Genomic DNA, 16,178 nt, shown 5'->3' on the forward strand with positions numbered 1-16,178 from the left:
ACACCTCTATAATTAATTGCATGAAACCAAATAAACTCGACGAAAAGAGCAATATTTCTGTAAACACCATTAACCAACCTATAATATTCTGTTGCAGACTGAAAGAGACGCCAACGTGGTTACCGAGTGACAGTCACAAGTTTAATAATGATTTGTTTTGCATGTGAAACGCTTTTCAGACTGCATTTTAGGAGACTGGTTGTACAGCTTGCTGGAGTAAAACATGCCACAATGTCGTGATCGCGGGTTTGATTCCTGTATGGGTTGATAAGGGGCTTTGTTTTGGGTATTCGTAATTTTAAAATCCAAGCTTTACAATCAGATCCACAGACAAATTCACGGGACAATTTTATTGAATAACATCCATTGTAACTTTACCCCTGGGCCGGAGAAACAAGTCTTTCTTTTTCTTTTTCTTTCTCCGGTTTGCAGAGAAACGTTTAACTCGCGGCCTGTTCCCATTAATGATCATCAGCAACAACAGAAAGACAGAGCGGGTCTGACCGCCCCGAGATGTGGAAAAAGGATCAGTTTAGAACAAATGCATCAAATCAAATGGTCACCCGGCACCGAGAGAGGAAAAACCAAGAGGAAAAGGCAGAAGGTAACAGAGAAATAAAATCCAAATGCAGACGATATAAATATTTCCCATCGTTGATGTCTCTCTGTTCCATCCCCAATCCTTCAGTGGCGGGGATAAAATTTCACTGCAAATAAATGCGAGAATCGACCCAAAGAAGAAGAAACGAAATAACCAAAAACAGCCAAACACTGGATTACACCAAAGACCTTTAAGTTTTCAGTCGAATGCAACCGCGACTGAGCTATTGGGACACCAAAGCAAATGCAACTTTTCGCCATTGTCTTGCAAGAAAATATCACCACAGCGACGCCTTACTGTTCATTACTGCACTTCATATATAAACATCACACTCATATATACCCAACCACAGTCCATAGATAAACATCGCACTCATATATACACACCCACTGTTCAAGATATAAACACCGCACTCATATATACACATCCACTGTTCAAGATATAAACACCGCACTCACATACACACACACAGTTCATACATAAACATCACACTCATATATACACACTCACAGTTCATATATAAACATCGAACTTATATATACACATCCACACTTCATATATAAACATCACACTCATATATACCCAACCACAGTCCATAGATAAACACCACACTCATATATACACATCCACTGTTCAAGATATAAACACCGCACTCACATACACACAACAACAGTTCATATATAAACATCGAACTTATCTATACACACTCACAGTTCATATATAAACATCACACTCATAAAAACACACCCACAGTTCATATATAAACATCACACTCATATATACACACCCAGAGTTCATAGATAAACATCGAACTTATATATACACACCCACAGTTCATATATAAACATCGCACTCATATATACACACCCACAGTTCATATATAAACATCACACTCATATATACACACCCACAGTTCATAGATAAACATCGAACTTATATATACACACCCACAGTTCATATATAAAAATCGCACTCATATATACACACCCACAGTTCATATATAAACATCACACTCATATATACACACCCACAGTTCATAGATAAACATCGAACTTATATATACACACCCACAGTTCATAGATAAACATCACACTCATATATACACACCCACAGTTCATATATAAACATCGCACTCATATATACACACCCACAGTTCATATATAAACATCACACTCATATATACACACCCACAGTTCATAGATAAACATCGAACTTATATATACACACCCACAGTTCATATATAAACATCGCACTCATATATACACACCCACAGTTCATATATAAACATCGCACTCATATATACACACCCACAGTTCATAGATAAACATCGAACTTATATATACACACCCACAGTTCATAGATAAACATCACACTCATATATACACAGCCACAGATCATATATAAACATCGCACTCATATATGCACACCCACAGTTCATATGTCAATACTGCACTCATATATACACATCCACTGTTCGTATATAAACATCTCACTCATATACACTCACACACAGTTCATATTTAAACATCGCACACCTATATATACACCGACAGTTCATATATAAACATCGCACCCACATATACAAATCCACAGTCCATATATCAACATCGCACTCATATATACATACCCACATTTCATATATAAACATCGCACGCATATATAAACACCCACAGTTCATATGTAAACATTGCATTCATATACACTCACCCACAGCTCATATATAAATATCGCATTCATTGATAGTCACCCACAGCTTATATATAAAAATCGCATTTTTTTTATTCGTGCATGCGATGTGGGCGTCGCTGGCGAGGCCAGCATTTATTGCCCATCCCTAATTGGCCTTCCAGAACTGCTGCAGTCCGTGCGGTGAAGCTTCTCCCACAGTGCGGTTAGGAAGGGAGTTCCAGGATTTTGACCCAGCGACGATGAAGGAACGGCGATATATTTCCAAGTCGGGATGGTGTGTGACTTGGCGGGGAACGTGCAGGTGGTGTTGTTCCCATGTGCCTGCTGCCCTTGTCCTTCTAGGTGGTAGAGGTCGCGGGTTTGGGAGGTGCTGTCGAAGAAGCCTTGGCGAGTTGCTGCACTGCATCCTGTGGATGGTAAACACTGCAGCCACTGTGCGCCGGTGGTGAAGGGAGTGAATGTTTACGGTGGTGGATGGGGTGCCAATCAAGCGGGCTGCTTTGTCCAGGATGGTGTCGAGCTTCTTATGTGTTGTTGGAGCTGCACTCATGCAGGCGAGTGGAGAGTATTCCATCACACTCCTGACTTGTGACTTGTGGATGGTAGAAAGGCTTTGGGGGGTCAGGATGTGAGTAACTCGCTGCAGAATATCTGACCTGCTCTTGCAGCCACATTATTTATATGGCTGGTCCAGTTAAGTTTCTGGTCAATGGTGAGACCCAGGATGTTGATGGTGGGGGATTCGGCGATGGTAATGCCTTTGAATGTCAAGGGGAGGTGGTTAGACTGTCTCTTGTAGGAGATGGTCATTGCCTGGCCCTTGTCTGGCGCCAATGTTACTTGCCACTTATGAGCCCAAGCCTGGATGTTGTCCAGGTCTTGCTACATGCCGGCTCAGACTGCTTCGTTATTTGAGGGGTTGCGAATGGAACTGAACACTTTGCAATCATCAGCGAACATCCCCATTTCTGACCTTATGATGGAGGGAAGGTCATTGATGAAGCAGCTGAAGATGGTTGGGCCAAGGACACTGCCCTGAGGAACTCCTGCAGCAATGTCCTGGGGCTGAGATGTTTGGCCTCCAACAACCACTACCATCTTCCTTTTTGCTAAGTATGACACCAGCCACTGGAGAGTTTTCCCCCTGATTCCCATTGACTTCAATTTTACTGGAGCTCCTTGGTGCCACACTCGCTCAAATGCTGCCTTGTTTTCAGGGGCATTCACTCTCACCTCACCTCTGGAATTCAGCTCTTTTTTCCATGTTTGGACCAAGGCTGTAATGAGGTCTGGAGCCGAGTAGCCCTGGCGGAAACCAAACAGAGCATCGGTGAGCAGGTTATTGGTGAGTAAGTGCCGCTTGATAGCACTGTCGACGACACGTTCCATCACTTTGTTGATGATTGAGAGTAGACTGATGGGGCGTTAATTGGCCGGATTGGATTTGTCCTGCTTTTTGTGGACAGGACATACCTGGGCAATTTTCCGCATTGTCAGGTAGATGCCAGTGTTGTAGCTGTGCTGGAACAGCTTGGCTAGAGGCACAGCTCGTTCTGGAGCACAAGTCTTCAACACTACAGCCGGGATGTTGTCGGGGCCCATAGCCTTTGCTGTATCCAGTGCACTCAGCCGTTTCTTGATATCAAGTGGAGTGATTCTAATTGGCTGAAGACTGGCTTCTGTGATGGTGGAGATATCGGGATGAGGCTGAGATGGATCATCCACTTGGCACTTCTTCCTGAAGATGGTTGCAAACGCTTCAGCCTTGTCCTTTGCACTCACGTGCTGGATTCTGCCATCATTGAGGATGGGGATGTTTACACAGCCTCCTCCTCCCGTTAGTTGTTTAATTGTCCACCACCATTCACGACTGGATGTGGCAGGACTGCAGAGCTTTGATCTGATCCGTTGGTTGTGGATTCGCTTAGCTCTGTCTATGGCATGTTGCTTCCGCTGTTTAGCATTCATGTAGTCCTGACTTGTAGCTTCACCAGGTTGGCACCTAATTTTTAGATACGCCTGATGCTGTTCCTGGCATGCTCTTATGCACTCCACATTGAACCAGGGTTGATCCCCTGGCTTGTTTATTAATGGTAGAGTGAGGAATATGCCGGGCCAAGATATTACAGATAATGCTGGAATACAATTCTGCTGCTGCTGATGGCCCACAGCACCTCATGGATGCCCAGCTTTGAGCTGCTAGACCTGTTCTGAATCTATCCCATTTCGCACGCTGATAGTGCCACACAACACGTTAGGTGGTATCCTCAGTACGAAGACGGGACTTCGTCTCCACGAGGACGGTGCGGTGGTCACTCCGACCAATACAGTCATGGACAGATGCATTTGCGACAGGTAGATTGGTGACGACGAGGTCAAGCAACTTTTTCCCTCGTGTTGGTTCTCTCACCATCTGCCGCAGTTCCAGTCTGGCAGCTATGTCCTTCATGCCTCGGCCAGCTCAGTCAGCAGTGATACGACCGAGCCACTCTTGGTGATGGACATTGAAGTCCTCCATCTGGAGTACATTCTGTGCTCTTGCTACCCTCAGTGCTTCCCCCAAGTGGTGTTCAACATGGAGTGGGATTGATACATCAGCTGAGGGAGGGCGGTAGGTGGTAATCAGCAGGTGGTTTCCTTGCCCATGTTTGACCTGATGCCATGAGATTTCATGGGGTCCAGAGTCAATGTTGAGGACTCCCAGGGCCACTCACTCCTGACTGTATATCACTGCACCGCCACCTCAGGTGGGTCTGTCCTGCCGGTGGGACAGGACATACACAGGCATGGTGATGGACGAATCTGGGACGTTGGCTGAAAGATATGATTCTGTAAGTATGGCTATGTCAGGCTTTGCTTGACTAGTCAGTGGGACAGCTCTCCCAATTTTGGCACAAGTCCCCAGATGTTAGTGAGGAGGACTTTGCAGGGTCGACTGGGCTTGGTTTGCCTTTGTCGTGTCCGGTGCCTAGTGGTCCGATGCCGGGTGGTCCGTCCGGTTTTATTCTTATTATGACTTTTACTAGCGAGATTTTACAACTGAGTGGCTTGCTAGGCCTTTTCAGAGGGCAATGAAGAATCAACCACATTGCTGTGGCTCATTTATACTCACTCACAGTTCACATATAAACATCGCATTCATATATACTCACCCACAGTTCATATATAAACATCGCACTCATATATATATACACCCACAGTTCATATATAAACATCGCTCTCATATATAAACTCATTCGGTTTATAAAGCAACAGCGCGCTCATACACCCACACCCAGTTTATAGTAGCAGATCGGTACCGATCGCCGATAGAGCTCTCAGATTCCGAGAGTCCGAAGTAGCAGCGACCGAACAAATTCTGGATCTCATCCTTAACACAGACCGGTCGATCCACCTGTAAAATTACATCGCACTTGGATATCAGGGAGGGTAATGGTTTCTGAGAATGTATCAGGGAGCCTAATGGCTTCTTAGTGGCGATCCATTGGGGCAAGGGGATCTCAGAGAGGGGAAGGGACTGTCAGAGGGTATCAGAGAGTGCAAGGGGATCTCAGAGCGGGGAAGGGATAGTCAGATGTCATCAGAAAGTGTCAGGGGGCTCAGAGAAGGGAAGGGACTGTCAGAGGGCATCGGAAAGTACATTAAGAACTGAGAGAGGGGAAGGACTGCCGAGTCTGAGAGAGTGTAAGGGGGCTCAGGGCAGATCTGTGTAAGGGGAACTCAGTGGGTATGAGAGAAGGTAAAGAACGCTGACAAGGTTCAAAGATGATCATGGACTCTCTGAGGTCAGAGACAGAGTGTATCAGTGAAGTTAAGGAGCTCAGCGAGAATCAAAGAGGGTAAGGGGGGCTCAGGATGGATCAGAGAGGCGAATGGATCCAGAGATGTCATCTTCCAAATATTACAATTTCGATCATTCAACATTTTTTATAACAGCAATAAATGAAGCCGATTGAACCGATAATCTGCCGTGTCCCATCTGGAGGGAATGTAGAATCGGGAGGGACTGGATATTTAGCAACGCTCAAGGTTTCATTTCACACAGCTCAGTGTTGTGTCTGTTTTTTAACTGGATTTCATGAACTCGAGAAAAGAGGTTGCAATTTGAAAATTTTATCACCCATTGTGAAAAATAGAACACAAATCGCCCAACGTGGGGCTCGAACCCACGACCCTGAGATTAAGAGTCTCATGCTCTACCGACTGAGCTAGCCGGGCTGGTTGCTAAAATTCTTCCCATTCTATTATTGTAGAGAGACAGCTGTTGGCTTTGCTGCAGGGGTTCAGTTCGTTCTGCAATCTCAGGGTTTCTCCTTCTGTGCACCTGATTTTCATTCTGGAGTCAGTCTGATGCCTTTTGAACGTCATTCAGCACCACGCTGAGCTGAAAAGGAACATCGGAACAGGAGAGGGCCATTCAGCCCCTCTTCCTGCTGTGCCATTCAATTCGATCATGACGTGATCTGCAACTCAACTCTCCTTCCCCGCCTTGGACACATATCCCTTGGAACCCAAACCGAGAAATGATCTATCAATATCAGTCTTGAAAACTTGAATTGAGCCACAATCCACATCCTTTTGGCCGAGAGAGTTCCAGCTTTCGGCCGTATTTTGTTTGCTAAAGTAATTCCTGATTTCTTGCCTGATTGGTCTGTCTCCAATTTCAAGATTAAAACCCCTCATTATGGATTCCGCCAACATCGAGAGAGATGACACAAAGATAGACAGAATTATAAGCAGTGCAGATGGAAGAATGAGATTACAGAGAGATATTACTCGATTAAGTGAATTGGCAAAACTGCGGCAAATGGATTTCAACGTAAGCAAGTTTGAGGCCGTCCACTTTGGACCTCAAAAAGATAGATCAGAAAACATATTAATGGATGTTACTCCAAAAAATTGACCTCATGACATTTTGTGTGGATTCGCTTGTTTCCAAAGTCTGCCAAACTTTTAAAAGTTACCAACGCATTGCAATAGGAACCTTATGGCCCGTACGGGGATCGAACCCGCGGCCTTGGCGTTATTAGCACCACGCTCTAACCAACTGAGCTAACCGGCCATGTATGTAATTAGCTTTATGGGCTTACCCGCGTGTTGGGTAGTTTGTGTTTATTTTTACACCAGCTGACAGGGTTTTGCAACGAATATTGAATAAACCACATCCCTTAAACATTGTTACTTGTTTCTGTATATACTGTCGAGGATGTAGATCAAAATTAACAAACAAAGAGCACTTTAATGTAACAAATTAAATTCCGATCAATAATATTTTACTCACAATGAACAGACCATCCATAAAACACTGCCCCGCTATAAAACCTGTGGGCAGGACCCTGAGCTACTGTGAAAATGATATCACCGCAACGTGATTCGATCACGCTGCGTTTCGACGTTGAGTCAGATGTCTGTCTGTCTATCCGTCTGATTGGATCTCTGCCTTATTCTCAGGCCAGGCTTTTTCTTTGCTGGCTGCAGGCCTCGCTCCCCGACTGACTGAACAACTACCGGGCCGTGTGTCAGAATCAATGACTGTGACTGACTGTCTGCCCATTTATGGCCACATTTCTGAGTTCCTGCCTTCGCTCCGTGTCGCAGGCCTGTCTCTGTCCCTTCGGATCACAACACATCCACAAGCTTCACGACTGAACGCAGGTTTGGTCAGTCTGTCCTCGCAGGTCCTTCGGAAGCGAATGATTTTGAACTGAATTATTTTTCCTGAGTGACTTGTGAAGTTTGGTTCAGTGATATGTTTGCGAAAGAGAACGGAGGAAATAGTTAGTGTGCAACTCGACATTTCTCTACATCGGAATAGAAAACGTGATTGGATGGAGAGAAGAGGTCTGAAAGGATGGCCGATCGGCTGTGGGTGGCACCGAATTCTGCAGTGGCTGCAGTGGTTCATTACCGGTAATGAAAATGAGGTAATATGCTACCACAAGCTGCCGGTGCAAATCGTTCAATTTCCCAAACTTGACCCACCGAATCAAATGAAGCTCCTGGGAAAGCGACAAGACAACGCCGGTCTATCGGGCATCGTTTGAAGCAACTGGCAGTGTAAAGTAGCATCTCCAGCCATGCAAGTACTGCCATGTGCCGCTGCGATCGCCGAGTGGTTGAAGCGTTAAATTCAAGATCAAATGGAGTTTTCCTTCGCAGGTTTGATTTCTGCTCGCTGAATTATTATTTAAAGATCCGTTCAATGCTCAAATGAATGAACATGATCTAACTCACTTCATTTGTCTCTCTCAGAGCATGAGAGATACTCGAGCGTGGCCGGCGCTTTTAATTGGGTGCCCAATGTACTCTTGCAAAATTCAAATACACAAGAAAGAATCTTGCCCAATCTGCAACTAAAATTCTGCTACTTTGCAGAACCACCCATTTATAAGCGACTTTATTTGCACGAATCTCTCCATCTCTCCTTGTCTCTTGTCTCCACGTTGTCCCCTGATGGACTTCTCAGGCTTCCTGGAACGGTAAAGGCTGATCTCACCTGCAACACCAGCAGGGAAAGGTAAAGGAAAAAAAGACTGAGACGGTCGGAAAAGTAAAGATGAAACCCAGCTGATAAATTCGTAGCTAATGTCTCCACATTTTTGTCTCTTCGCCCTCACAGTGAAAGAAAACAGCAATGTGAGTAAAATATACTTATGGTAGCTTGTATACTCTGACGATGCCGAGACAGATGCCAATGCAGCTTCAGATTAACTAATTCTGAAAAGTATTAGTTGAAAAAACAAGTCGTACATTGTAAACGAATTTAGTAAAGAGAGGCTAATATTGGTGACTGGAAATAGGTAGTGTACAACTTGATATTGCTGTATATTGGAATAGAAAACGAGATTGGGTGGACAGAAGCGGTTGCAAAGGATAGCCGATCGGCTGAAGACGATGGTGAAATTTTAGACCGGCTGCAGGACTTTCTCGCAAGCGGCTCGTTGGTCTAGGGGTGTGATTCTCGCTTTGGGCGTTTTTCTAATGGAATATGCAAGAGGTCCCGGGTTCAAATCCCGGATGAGCCCTGTTATCTCACTGCTTTTTAGTGAAAAGTCACCAATTGGATTCTGACATCTTTGCAGTTGTTCGAATTGAATTATATTTGAGCTCCAGAGGACAAAGTGCAGAAGTTTCCAAGGCGCAACACACACGGAGTAAATAAAATGTCTCAAGATGATGTGGAGATTGAAGCTGAATGTGAATTGACCCCAATTTAGGCGGTCTCATTGATATTAGATGACGGGATCGAGAAACACACATCCAAGTTTGCCGATGACACAAAGATAGACAGAATTATGAGCAGTGTGGATGGAAGAATGAGATTACAGAGAGATATTACTCGATTAAGTGAATTGGCAAAACTGCGGCAAATGGATTTCAACGTAAGCAAGTTTGAGGCCGTCCACTTTGGACCTCAAAAAGATAGATCAGAAAACATATCAATGGATGTTACTCCAAAAAATTGACCTCATGACATTTTGTGTGGATTCGCTTGTTTCCAAAGCCTGCCAAACTTTTAAAAGTTACCAACGCATTGCAATAGGAACCTTATGGCCCGTACGGGGATCGAACCCGCGGCCTTGGCGTTATTAGCACCACGCTCTAACCAACTGAGCTAACCGGCCATGTATGTAGTGCAGCTTTATGGGCTTACCCGCGTGTTGGGTAGTTTGAGTTTATTTTTACACCAGCTGACAGGGTTTTGCAACGAATATTGAATAAACCACATCCCTTAAACATTGTTACTTGTTTCTGTATATACTGTCGAGGATGTAGATCAAAATTAACAAACAAAGAGCACTTTAATGTAACAAATTAAATTCCGATCAATAATATTTTACTCACAATGAACAGACCATCCATAAAACACTGCCCCGCTATAAAACCTGTGGGCAGGACCCTGAGCTACTGTGAAAATGATATCACCGCAACGTAATTCGATCACGCTGCGTTTCGACGTTGAGTCAGATGTCTGTCTGTCTATCCGTCTGATTGGGTCTCTGCCTTATTCTCAGGCCAGGCTTTTTCTTTGCTGGCTGCAGGCCTCGCTCCCCGACTGACTGAACAACTACCGGGCCGTGTGTCAGAATCAATGACTGTGACTGACTGTCTGCCCATTTATGGCCACATTTCTGAGTTCCTGCCTTCGCTCCGTGTCGCAGGCCTGTCTCTGTCCCTTCGGATCACAACACACCCACAAGCTTCACGACTGAACGCAGGTTTGGTCAGTCTGTCCTCGCAGGTCCTTCGGAAGCGAATGATTTTGAACTGAATTATTTTTCCTGAGTGACTTGTGAAGTTTGGTTCAGTGATATGTTTGCGAAAGAGAACGGAGGAAATAGTTAGTGTGCAACTCGACATTTCTCTACATCGGAATAGAAAACGTGATTGGATGGAGAGAAGAGGTCTGAAAGAATGGCCGATCGGCTGTGGGTGGCACCGAATTCTGCAGTGGCTGCAGTGGTTCATTTCCGGTAATGAAAATGAGGTAATATGCTACCACAAGCTGCCGGTGCAAATCGTTCAATTTCCCAAACTTGACCCACCGAATCAAATGAAGCTCCTGGGAAAGCGACAAGACAACGCCGGTCTATCGGGCATCGTTTGAAGCAACTGGCAGTGTAAAGTAGCATCTCCAGCCATGTAAGTACTGCCATGTGCCGCTGCGATCGCCGAGTGGTTGAAGCGTTAAATTCAAGATCAAATGGAGTTTTCCTTCGCAGGTTTGATTTCTGCTCGCTGAATTATTGTTTAAAGATCCGTTCAATGCTCAAATAAATGAACTGGATCTAACTCACTTCATTTATCTCTCTCAGAGCATGAGAGATACTCGAGCGTGGCCGGCGCTTTTAATTGGGTGCCCAATGTACTCTTGCAAAATTCAAATACACAAGAAAGAATCTTGCCCAATCTGCAACTAAAATTCTGCTACTTTCAGAACAACCCATTTATAAGCGACTTTATTTACATGAATCTCTCTATCTCTCCTTGTCTCTTGTCTCTATGTTGTCCCCTGATGGACTTCTCAGGATTCCTGGAACGGTAAAGGCTGATCTAACCTGCAACACCAGCAGGGAAAGGTAAAGGAAAAAAAGAATGAGACGGTCTGAAAAGTAAAGGTGCAACCCAGCTGATAAATTCGTAGCTAATGTCTCCACATTTTTGTCTCTTCGCCCTCACAGTGAAAGAAAACAGCAATCTGAGTAAAATATACTTATGGCAGCTTGTATACTCTGACGATGCCGAGACAGATGCCAATGTAGCTTCAGATTAACTAATTCTGAAAAGTATTATTTGAAAAAACAAGTCGTACATTGTAAACGAATTTAGTAAAGAGAGGCTAATATTGGTGACTGGAAATAGGTCGTGTACAACTTGATATTGCTGTATTTTGGAATAGAAAACGAGATTGGGTGGACAGAAGCGGTTGGAAAGGATAGCCGATCGGCTGAAGACTATGGTGAAATTTTAGACCGGCTGCAGGGCTTTCTAGCAAGCGGCTCGTTGGTCTAGGGGTATGATTCTCGCTTTGGGCGTTTTTCTAATGGAATATGCGAGAGGTCCCGGGTTCAAATCCCGGACGAACCCTGTTATCTCACTGCTTTTTAGTGAAAAGTCACCAATTGGATTCTGACAGCTTTGCAGTTGTTCGAATTGAATGATATTTGAGCTCCAGAGGACAAAGTGCAGAAATTTCCAAGGCGCAACACACACGGAGTAAATAAAATGTCTCAAGATGATTTGGAGATTGAAGCTGAATGTGAATTTACCTCAATTTAGGCGGTCTCATTGATATTAGATGACGGGATCGAGAACCACATATCCAAGTTTGCCGATGACACAAAGATAGACAGAATTATAAGCAGTGTGGATGGAAGAATGAGATTACAGAGAGATATTACTAGATTAAGTGAATGGGCAAAACTGCGGCAAATGGATTTCAACGTAAGCAAGTTTGAGGCCGTCCACTTTGGACCTCAAAAAGATAGATCAGAAAACATATTAATGGATGTTACTCCAAAAAATTGACCTCATGAAATTTTGTGTGGATTCGCTTGTTTCTCAAGTCTGCCAAACTTTTAAAAGTTACCAAAATATTGCAATAGGAACTTTATGGCCCGTACGGGGATCGAACCCGCGACCTTGGCGTTATTAGCACCACGCTCTAACCAACTGAGCTAACCGGCCATGTATACATCTTAGCTTTATGGGCTAACCCGCGTGTTGGGTAGTTTGTGTTTATTTTTACACCAGCTGACAGGGTTTTGCAACGAATATTGAATAAACCACATCCCTTAAACATTGTTACTTGTTTCTGTATATACTGTCGAGGATGTAGATCAAAATTAACAAACAAAGAGCACTTTAATGTAACAAATTAAATTCCGATCAATAATATTTTACTCACAATGAACAGACCATCCATCAAACACTGCCCCGCTATAAAACCTGTGGGCAGGACCCTGAGCTACTGTGAAAATGATATCACCGCAACGTGATTTGATCACGCTGCGTTTCGACGTTGAGTCAGATGTCTGTCTGTCCATCCGTCTGATTGGGTCTCTGCCTTATTCTCAGGCCAGGCTTTTTCTTTGCTGGCTGCAGGCCTCGCTCCCCGACTGACTGAACAACTACCGGGCCGTGTGTCAGAATCAATGACTGTGACTGACTGTCTGCCCATTTATGGCCACATTTCTGAGTTCCTGCCTTCGCTCCGTGTCGCAGGCCTGTCTCTGTCCCTTCGGATCACAACACACCCACAAGCTTCACGACTGAACGCAGGTTTGGTCAGTCTGTCCTCGCAGGTCCTTCGGAAGCGAATGATTTTGAACTGAATTATTTTTCCTGAGTGACTTGTGAAGTTTGGTTCAGTGATATGTTTGCGAAAGAGAACGGAGGAAATAGTTAGTGTGCAACTCGACATTTCTCTACATCGGAATAGAAAACGTGATTGGATGGATAGAAGAGGTCTGAAAGAATGGCCGATCGGCTGTGGGTGGCACCGAATTCTGCAGTGGCTGCAGTGGTTCATTACCGGTAATGAAAATGAGGTAATATGCTACCACAAGCTGCCGGTGCAAATCGTTCAATTTCCCAAACTTGACCCACCGAATCAAATGAAGCTCCTGGGAAAGCTACAAGACAACGCCGGTCTATCGGGCATCGTTTGAAGCAACTGTCAGTGTAAAGTGGCATCTACAGCCATGTAAGTACTGCCATGTGCCGCTGCGATCGCCGAGTGGTTGAAGCGTTAAATTCAAGATCAAATGGAGTTTTCCTTCGCAGGTTTGATTTCTGCTCGCTGAATTATTGTTTAAAGATCCGTTCAATGCTCAAATAAATGAACTGGATCTAACTCACTTCATTTATCTCTCTCAGAGCATGAGAGATACTCGAGCGTGGCCGGCGCTTTTAATTGGGTGCCCAATGTACTCTTGCAAAATTCAAATACACAAGAAAGAATCTTGCCCAATCTGCAACTAAAATTCTGCTGCTTTGCAGAACTAAGCGACTTTATTTACATGAATCTCTCTATCTCTTGTTGTCTCTTGTCTCTCTGTTGTCCCCTGATGGACTTCTCAGGCTTCCTGGAACGGGAAAGGCTGATCTAACCTGCAACACCAGCAGGGAAAGGGAAAGGAAAAAAAGACTGAGACGGTCGGAAAAGTAAAGTTGCAACCCAGCTGATAAATTCGTAGCTAATGTCTCCACATTTTTGTCTCTTCGCCCTCACAGTGAAAGAAAACAGCAATGTGAGTAAAATATACTTACGGTAGCTTGTATACTCTGACGATGCCGAGACAGATGCCAATGTAGCTTCAGATTAACTAATTCTGAAAAGTATTATTTGAAAAAACAAGTCGTACATTGTAAACGAATTTAGTAAAGAGAGGCTAATATTGGTGACTGGAAATAGGTCGTGTACAACTTGATATTGCTGTATTTTGGAATAGAAAACGAGATTGGGCGGAGAGAAGCGGTTGGAAAGGATAGCCGATCGGCTGAAGACTATGGTGAAATTTTAGACCGGCTGCAGGGCGTTTTTTTAGCAAGCGGCTCGTTGGTCTAGGGGTATGATTCTCGCTTTGGGCGTTTTTCTAATGGAATATGCGAGAGGTCCCGGGTTCAAATCCCGGACGAGCCCTGTTATCTCACTGCTTTTTAGTGAAAAGTCACCAATTGGATTCTGACATCTTTGCAGTTGTTCGAATTGAATTATATTTGCGCTCCAGTGGACAAAGTGCAGAAGTTTCCAAGGCGCAACACACACGGAGTAAATAAAATGTCTCAAGATGATGTGGAGATTGAAGCTGAATGTGAATTTACCCCAATTTAGGCGGTCTCATTGATATCAGATGACGGGATCGAGAACCACATATCCAAGTTTGCCGATGACACAAAGATAGACAGAATTATAAGCAGTGTGGATGGAAGAATGAGATTACAGAGAGATATTACTAGATTAAGTGAATGGGCAAAACTGCGGCAAATGGATTTCAACGTTAGCAAGTTTGAGGCCGTCCACTTTGGATCTCAAAAAGATAGATCAGAAAACATATTAATGGATGTTACTCCAAAAAATTGACCTCATGACATTTTGTGTGGATTCGCTTGTTTCTCAAGTCTGCCAAACTTATAAAAGTTACCAAAATATTGCAATAGGAACCTTATGGCCCGTACGGGGATCGAACCCGCGGCCTTGGCGTTATTAGCACCACGCTCTAACCAACTGAGCTAACCGGCCATGAAGACATTTTAGCTGTATGGGCTTACCCGCGTGTTGGGTAGTTTGTGTTTATTTTTACACCAGCTGACAGGGTTTTACAACGAATATTGTATAAACCACATCCCTTAAACATTGTTACTTGTTTCTGTATATACTGTCGAGGATGTAGATCAAAATTAACAAACAAAGAGCACTTTAATGTAACTAATTAAATTCCGATCAATATTATTTTACTAACAATCAACAGACCATCCATAAAACACTGCCCCGCTATGAAACCTGTGTGCAGGACCCTGAGCTGCCTGTCTGTTTGTCTGTCTGCCTGTTTATCCGTCTGATTGGGTCTCGGTCGTATTCTCATGCCAGGCTTTTTGTTTGCTGGCTGCAGGCCTCGCTCCCCGACTGACTGAACAACTACCGGGCCGTGTATCAGAATCAATGACTGTGACTGACTGTCTGCCCATTTATGGCCACATTTCTGAGTTCCTGCCTTCGCTCTGTGTCGCAGGCCTGTCTCTGTCCCTTAGGATCACAATACACCCACAAGCTTCACGACTGAACGCAGGTTTGGTCAGTCTGTCCTCGCAGGTCCTTCGGAAGCTAATGATTTTGAACTGAATTATTTTTCCTGAGTGACTTGTGAAGTTTGGTTCAGTGATATGTTTGCGAAAGAGAACGGAGGAAATAGTTAGTGTGCAACTCGACATTTCTCGACATCGGAATAGAAAACGTGATTGGATGGATAGAAGAGGTCTGAAAGGATGGCCGATCGGCTGTGGGTGGCACCGAATTCTGCAGTGGCTGCAGTGGTTCATTACCGGTAATGAAAATTAGGTAATATGCTACCACAAGCTGCCGGTGCAAATCGTTCAATTTCCCAAACTTGACCCACCGAATCAAATGAAGCTCCTGGGAAAGCTACAAGACAACGCCGGTCTATCGGGCATCGTTTGAAGCAACTGGCAGTGTAAAGTAGCATCTACAGCCATGTAAGTACTGCCATGTGCCGCTGCGATCGCCGAGTGGTTGAAGCGTTAAATTCAAGATCAAATGGAGTTTTCCTTCGCAGGTTTGATTTCTGCTCGCTGAATTATTGTTTAAAGATCCGTTCAATGCTCAAATAAATGAACTGGATCTAACTCACTTCATTTATCTCTCTCA

The 16,178-nt window shown here is 44.2% G+C and overlaps 7 non-coding genes across 7 annotated transcripts; 2 read left to right on the plus strand and 5 right to left on the minus strand.

Annotated features, from left to right (window-relative positions):
* Positions 1-6,435: 6,435 nt before the first annotated feature.
* Positions 6,436-6,508, minus strand: trnak-cuu (transfer RNA lysine (anticodon CUU)). The gene has a single exon. It is a non-coding gene; the product is annotated as a tRNA-Lys (tRNA).
* A 770-nt stretch (positions 6,509-7,278) lies between these two features.
* trnai-aau (transfer RNA isoleucine (anticodon AAU)) lies at positions 7,279-7,352 on the minus strand. The gene has a single exon. It is a non-coding gene; the product is annotated as a tRNA-Ile (tRNA).
* Positions 7,353-9,841: 2,489 nt separating this feature from the next.
* trnai-aau (transfer RNA isoleucine (anticodon AAU)) lies at positions 9,842-9,915 on the minus strand. The gene has a single exon. It is a non-coding gene; the product is annotated as a tRNA-Ile (tRNA).
* A 1,873-nt stretch (positions 9,916-11,788) lies between these two features.
* trnap-ugg (transfer RNA proline (anticodon UGG)) lies at positions 11,789-11,878 on the plus strand. Its single transcript is given in 2 exon segments — positions 11,789-11,824; positions 11,843-11,878. It is a non-coding gene; the product is annotated as a tRNA-Pro (tRNA).
* A 526-nt stretch (positions 11,879-12,404) lies between these two features.
* trnai-aau (transfer RNA isoleucine (anticodon AAU)) lies at positions 12,405-12,478 on the minus strand. The gene has a single exon. It is a non-coding gene; the product is annotated as a tRNA-Ile (tRNA).
* A 1,867-nt stretch (positions 12,479-14,345) lies between these two features.
* On the plus strand, positions 14,346-14,435 carry trnap-ugg (transfer RNA proline (anticodon UGG)). Its single transcript is given in 2 exon segments — positions 14,346-14,381; positions 14,400-14,435. It is a non-coding gene; the product is annotated as a tRNA-Pro (tRNA).
* A 526-nt stretch (positions 14,436-14,961) lies between these two features.
* trnai-aau (transfer RNA isoleucine (anticodon AAU)) lies at positions 14,962-15,035 on the minus strand. Its single transcript has one exon. It is a non-coding gene; the product is annotated as a tRNA-Ile (tRNA).
* Positions 15,036-16,178: the final 1,143 nt, after the last annotated feature.

The sequence above is a fragment of the Heptranchias perlo genome, chromosome 20, assembly GCF_035084215.1.
Source record: "Heptranchias perlo isolate sHepPer1 chromosome 20, sHepPer1.hap1, whole genome shotgun sequence".
NCBI classification, from domain to species: Eukaryota; Metazoa; Chordata; class Chondrichthyes; order Hexanchiformes; family Hexanchidae; genus Heptranchias; species Heptranchias perlo.